Genomic DNA, 6,719 nt, shown 5'->3' with positions numbered 1-6,719 from the left:
TAGCTAAGAGACTACTCACTCATTATCATGTTGATCATGCTAGCAAGGTTGTCAATCATACCAACAATATGAAACATGATGAATAAATGAAAGTAATTAACAATAATTAAAAAGGGATTAAGAGATTATACCTACTAATGATTCCAATAATAAAGCAAGAATAATAGAAGTACTTGAATGCTAGATTGAGAGGTTGTCAATCTCCCAATAATAACCCAAATAATCTTCAATTACCCAAAATAAAGGATGAACAAAAGAGAGATTAAAGAACTAAAACTTGGATTAAAACTTGATTAATACTTGATTACAATATTGAAGAGAGATTTGATTGATATTAACTACACTAATTATTGATAAGAAGAACATGCTCCTCTAATTAAACTAATGGGGTATTTATAGTGAAAATTAGGGAGGATGCATTAGGGTTAACTAAGGGCTAAACTAGTAATTACACTTTTTAAGTAGAGCAAGGAGAAGCCGGTATTTTTGGAGAGAAGGGCTTCTCTTTTCGTAGCTTGAAGAAGACAACCCGCGCTGTGAAGGAATCCGGGCGGATTAGGGTCGGGACGGCCGGATTTGGTCGATGGAATCCGAGCGGATTCTGGGAATCCGGGCGGATTGTCGAGGGGAATCCGAGCGGATTCCAGCTGGGACGCTCGGATTGTGGATAGGCGGGACGGGCGGATTGCTGACAATCCGCTCGGATTGTCAGTCAGCGTGATACTTCTTCTTTTTCTTCCCTTTTCTTCATAAATTCCTTGGGGATTTCCTTGGGGACTCAAGGATCCTTTCTCAACATTGCTCTTCTACTATGATATGTACAAAGGCCTTCTAATCTTGTCTCTCCTTGATGCTTGGTCATTGAATTTGATCAATTTAGTCTTGATTTGCCATGAAAATGCAAGATTCTAACTCCTTTCCTACCAAGGGATCAAAATCTCAAAGAATATGCAAAACAAAGAACTAAAGATAAGAAATGACCCAAATAAGCACTAAAAAGCATGGAAACAAGGGTAATTCGGGGGCTAAATATGCGCCAATTATGGTCACATCAGTTGTTCTTGAGCTATTAAGAATGGCAAGATCATCCAATCTTCAAATTAGAAGAGCTCCTTTAAGTTGCACCCAAGAACAAACCTCCGAATCATATGATTAATTTTAACTAGAAATTAACCATATAACCCTTGAATATTATGTAAATAATACTAACACTCTTAGTATTTATTTTGTTTTACTAACAATCTTAGTAAAAATGATGCTTATGATTTTTAGAGAGATAGACAAATTATTTTTCACATGCATAAATGTACAAGTGAAGTAGTGTGTAAAAACAAACAACACAAAAGTGTTGTAGGAAGTGGGAGCACGGTTGGAGGGAGTAGGTGGAGTGAGGGAGTGATTTTCTTATTTTTGTCCAATCCATTATGACATGCATATTGATCACATGACAAATTATGGAAGAAAATCTAGTAAAGTGAAATGATTATGATCATCCACTAACTTCATTTACACGGTCCAATGTCCCATTTACGGGTCCATTTTGGTTCTTATATTATCATGCACTATTGTGGAGGACAAAACTCCAACAATCTCCCACTTGTCCGAGACAAGTTGTGCAATGATTATAACACACAATTGTGGATAACTCCTTATCTCAACAATATCCTCCTTGTACTCTACAAGGATGTGTTACCAATTCTCTTGTCCGTTTTAACAACAATCTCCTTATCAAAGCAAGGTGTCTTTCAGGTCGCACTTGCACATGAACATATCGTGAGTGATTTTCTCGATCGGGAGTGTGACTACCTGACCGGAAAAATCTCCCATAGATTACTTCCGAGCGTGGCCACGCATTTGTGGTCATAATTCCTGTCTGCCCTATCTATCCTATTGTACAATACATATCACCATGACCCAGTAGATGTCCTTTGGCCCCCTTTCACGGCACGACCTAGGACAAAAACCAAAGTCACTCAGAAACTGCACTTGCTCAGATAATAGTCTCCAGTTTAAAGAATCGACTCTGATGCGTGTCTTAAATATGATGTTTTACACCCCATTTTACACGCATTTCAGAGCTCAATCAAGTAGTTTATGCAACTATTTTCCCTATTTCCGTCTACTTTCGTGTTTTTGTATTATATTGCAGAAATGTGAAGAATCCAGCGGAAATCGAGCCGAATCCGTCCCTAAGTACCTTGCATTGCATTTGACGTGAAGTATTTACTTTGAACTTGGTGCGCATTTCGAGGCCTGAAAGACAACTTTATGAAGAATTTAGAAGCGACTACCAGCTCCAGTGGTCGATCGACTGATGCCTATGGTCGATCGACCAGAGCACGATGATCGAAGCTATCAGATAGCGCGTATCGCGATCGATCGAGCTGTATGGTCGATCGACCAGGCCGTGATTTTGACGGCAATTAAAAGAACGAGAATTCCAAAGCCCATTGTAATTAGGTTTTAGGAATAAGTGTTACGTTATATTCCTATATAACGTAACCTGATGTTTTCAGATTAGCATCAAGTCTTTATCATCAGTTTTAGGGATTGAATAATTAGGGTTCAATATTGAGTTTTGCATTAGTATTCACATTCATTCAATACAATTTATTTTCGTTCATACTCTCGGATTCTTCTTCCTGCTTTCTACTGGTAATTTTGGTTCCCTTATTTAGTTTACTATATTCGTTCATAGATTAGAAATTGCTAGTTAGATTTCCCAAAGCCATATTATTGTTTTATGTTATTTATTTGTTTAGTTAATTCGATTATGAATTCGATTGTTTTAATAGTTAATTTTATTACTTCTATCATCAATATCATAAGTAGTTAAATCCCATGTGCTAAGATGTAGGGAATCTGTAGGTTAGACGGCTTCAATTCAGGCGACCTGTTTTCGGGCTCTGGTCGATCAACTGGGTTAGTTGGTCGATCGACTGGGGCCGTGTTAGATTAGCTACGTTTTTATTAATTTAATTGTTATATTTGACAAATCGAGTGCACGCGACTAGTTGAATGCTTAGAAATTGACCGACCCGATAAGATCGAAAGATAGGGAAGGGAAATAGACTACCTAATTAAGACGACTAAATTAATGAGATTGAGAGATAAGTTAATTTAGATTTTGAGTTTCATTAATCAAGAACGAAAGTTGGTATTAGTGAGATTAGGGACCCATAGCTCAGGCCGAAAGGTTTCTACCTGTTAAATTGGACCGAGAGGACTCTTTATTTTCCCGTCTAACATGTTTGAACAGTTTACCTAGAGTTGCCGCCGTCGAAACTACAGTGAACCGACCATCTTAGCATTCTTTAATATTTGATTTCATACATTTCCATCTATTGCTCATTTATTTGCCTTAGTTTAGTTTTAATATTATTGCTTTTAGTTATAGAATTATTCAAATCAAACCCCCCTCAAAACTGTTACCTTAGTCTAAAATTAGACAGCTATTAATTGCATCGCCTCCCTGTGGTTCGACCCTGACTGCCACTAGCTTCTGTTAGTAGTATTTAGGTTATAAATATTATTTTTGATACTAAACGACGATATCAAATTTTGGCGCCGTTGCCGGGGAGGCAATTGTTTAATTTTTAGTTGTTTTTATTTTAGTCTTTTTCTTAGTTTAAGGGACATCTGTTCCTTAAACTATTCTCATATTCTACTTGTAGTTTCCTCTTATGCGCAGGTCACAGGGTGGTATACCGAGACCATTGGATCCTGAGATCGAAAGGACTTTGCGCTAGTTGAGACGATCATCTAGAGTATTGCCGACAGAGGAATAGCTGAGTACTCTGTCTAGTTACTACGAGAACGAGCTGTTTGAGGAGGATCCACCTTCGTCACCTATTTCTACTTCCTCAGCTGAGACCGTCACATCTCCAGACATGGCTGAAGAAGCAAGTATAGCCAGATCCTCCGAGCCAACAACGAGAATCTCTATAAGGGATTCGCATTACCGAGGACGGACGAAAGTTCGAACCGAAACCGTCTTATATTAACTTGGTTGAGAGAAACCAATTTGGGGGAGCCGCAAATGAAGATGCAAAAAACATATGGAGACATTCATTGACTATCGCTCTCCATACCCCCACCAAGCAGTGTGACCCAGACCAGGTGAAGGAGACGATGTTCATATTCTCGCTTCGTGATGCCGCAAGGGAATGGTACCGAGATCTGGATCGAGCTGCTAACGGGATCACTGATTGGAATTCGTTGGCCCTGGCATTCTACAAGAAATATTTCTCTGCCTCGAAGACCAATGCCATTAGAGCTCAGATCACGAGCTTTAAACAGGGTCCTGATGAGAATTTTCATGAGGCATGGGTCCGTTTCAAGAAGCTGGTGCGAACTATTCCGCACCATGGGTTTGAGCAATGGAGCCTATGCAATCAGTTTTATAATGGGCTTTATGACGATCGAGGGCTATCCCGGATGCCGCAGCTAATGGCGATTCCGGAGAATGTTGGAGAAACTAAGGGGTGGAAAATCATTGATGATATGGCCACCCATAAAGCTGAGCATGGAAATTCCAGGGGAAATCAAAGGAGAGCTGCTGAATCCCCTTTTGTAGCTGCATTAGAAGCTCTCACGGCCAGATTTGATAAGTACGAGTTGGGAGGAGCTTCAAAAGGAGGGATCTATCAAGTGAATGCTTTGTGTCGATACCTTTCGTGCTCGCAAGAGATGTGGAGGAGAAGGACATGTTGCAGATTTCTGCAGCAGTCCCTATGAGGCTTGTGCTGCTTTTCAACATTATAGGCAGACAAACACTTATTTTGAGTCGAATGTCCATCCAAACTTGAGGTGGAGTAGCCAAAATGTCCAAAATCTGACTCCACCTCCACAAAGAAGAAGGCAAAAAGTTATGTGCCCCCTCATAAGCAACAACAGTTTCAAAAGCCTCCTTATGTGCCTCAGCAGCAGCAATTTCAAAGTTCTGACATTTCTGAGTTGAAAAACATGGTTCAGAACTTGTCGGGATTGCTGCAGAAGAAGTCTCAAGCTAGAGAGACTTCTACAAAAATGTTGGAGAGTCAAATCGCTCAAATGGCTAGCAAGAGTGCAACAAGAGCTCCGGGGCATTTACCGTCACAGCCGGATCAAAAAGAGACCCTTAATGCAATTACTTTGAGGAGTGGGTCTACCCTTGATGGGCCCGCTATGGTCGAGGATGTTACTGAAAAAAAATGAGGCGGAACCAAGCAAGAAAAAAGGCGGAGTAAACAGTAGCAAGAAAAAGACGATCAGCAGGTATATCAGTCGATCGACTGACATACCCGGTCGATCGACCAGTCCGCGAAATAGCACAGCTTCTTGTCCTCTAGAAGCCAGTCGATCGACTGACATACATGGTCGATCGACTGACAACGCTGCTGATATTGAACCTTTTCGCCCTCCAATGCCAGATAACTTGAGGGACCACTTATTTCGGGGTACGACGACTCCGAAATTACAGAGGCAAGACCCAAATGCAGATGGGTAAGTTCCGGTTCCAAAGTATGACCCTATGACGATCAATGGTTCATTCCTGAGACGGTCTGAAGAAGGTTCGAGCTTCAACAAGGACAAAGTAGTGGATTTTCAGCCTAAGTCCACTGACGCCGGTATGAGAGACCTAGAGGAGAGGGCTAAGTTGCTTCTTACAGCCCCTTATCCAGAGAGATTGGTGCCGACAAAGGAACAGGTATCATTTAACAAATTTGAAAATGTTATTCGTAGTTTAAATGTGCAAGTTCCTTTCTTAGAATTAGTTAACCAAGTGCCTGCTTACATGAAATTTATGAAGCAACTTTTGTCTAAAAAGAAGTCACTTGGTACTGTGCAATCTGTCGCACTAACTGAGGAGTCATGTTCCTATTTGACCCATACTGCACCTCATAAGTTAGCTGACCCTGGTAGCTTTTCTGTTCCTTGCAATATTGGTACCTTCTCAATTGAGAAGGCATTATGTGACCTAGGAGCCAGCATTAGCGTTATGCCTTTGAGTCTTGCTAGGAAGTTGAAATTGACTAGGTTTGCAGTTGTTAACATGACAGTACAGATGGCTGATCGTTCCGCGGTCCAGCCTGTAGGAGTCTTAGAGGACATTCCCGTGCAAATAGGAAAGTTCTTTTTCCCTGTTGACTTCGTTGTGCTAGATATGCCCGAAGATGCTCACATACCTATCATTCTGGGTAGACCATTTCTGCACACTGCTGGTGCAGTTATAGATGTTGGCTCAGGGACATTGACCTTTAAGGTAGGGAAACATTCCATCGTCTTTGCCCAGACAGCTAAGAAGAAAGATCCGATGTGGCCAGTCACTTGTAATGTGATTTCTGAAAAGAAATCTTATTTTGTGCTTTCTGACATGCCTGCCTCTATGCCTATTCCTGTTGTAACACCTCCGCCCCAGATTGGGAGCAACTTGGAGGAAGATTCTTCTGTTTTGGATGTTGTAGGAGCTGGTTTGGGGAAGGAAGAGCCGCATGTTGCTCCAGTTGAGAAGGAGCCAATCGTTCAAAAAGGCGGCCTAGGATGCCTTAGCTATTGACACGTCTGTCGTGTACCTGTCAAAAATAAACTAACTAAACTAACTATATAGTTAGGGAAGTCAGGTCGATCTCCTCAGGGAGGCAAGATATCTGTAGAAGTCCGTCTATTTGGTCACAAATGGGTGGGTTTGTTTGAATTGTTTTCTAAACTACGAAGTTTAAAGGAAGAGAAATAGAGAC

At 40.9% G+C, this 6,719-nt stretch overlaps 1 non-coding gene across 1 annotated transcript; it reads right to left on the bottom strand.

The window, feature by feature from the left end:
* Positions 1–4,266: 4,266 nt before the first annotated feature.
* On the bottom strand, positions 4,267–4,373 carry LOC141588956 (small nucleolar RNA R71). Its single transcript, XR_012519921.1, has one exon. It is a non-coding gene; the product is annotated as a small nucleolar RNA R71 (small nucleolar RNA).
* Positions 4,374–6,719: the final 2,346 nt, after the last annotated feature.

The sequence above is a fragment of the Silene latifolia genome, chromosome 6, assembly GCF_048544455.1.
Source record: "Silene latifolia isolate original U9 population chromosome 6, ASM4854445v1, whole genome shotgun sequence".
Lineage (NCBI taxonomy): Eukaryota > Viridiplantae > Streptophyta > Magnoliopsida > Caryophyllales > Caryophyllaceae > Silene > Silene latifolia.
This window is presented reverse-complemented; position numbering and strand designations above follow the sequence as displayed.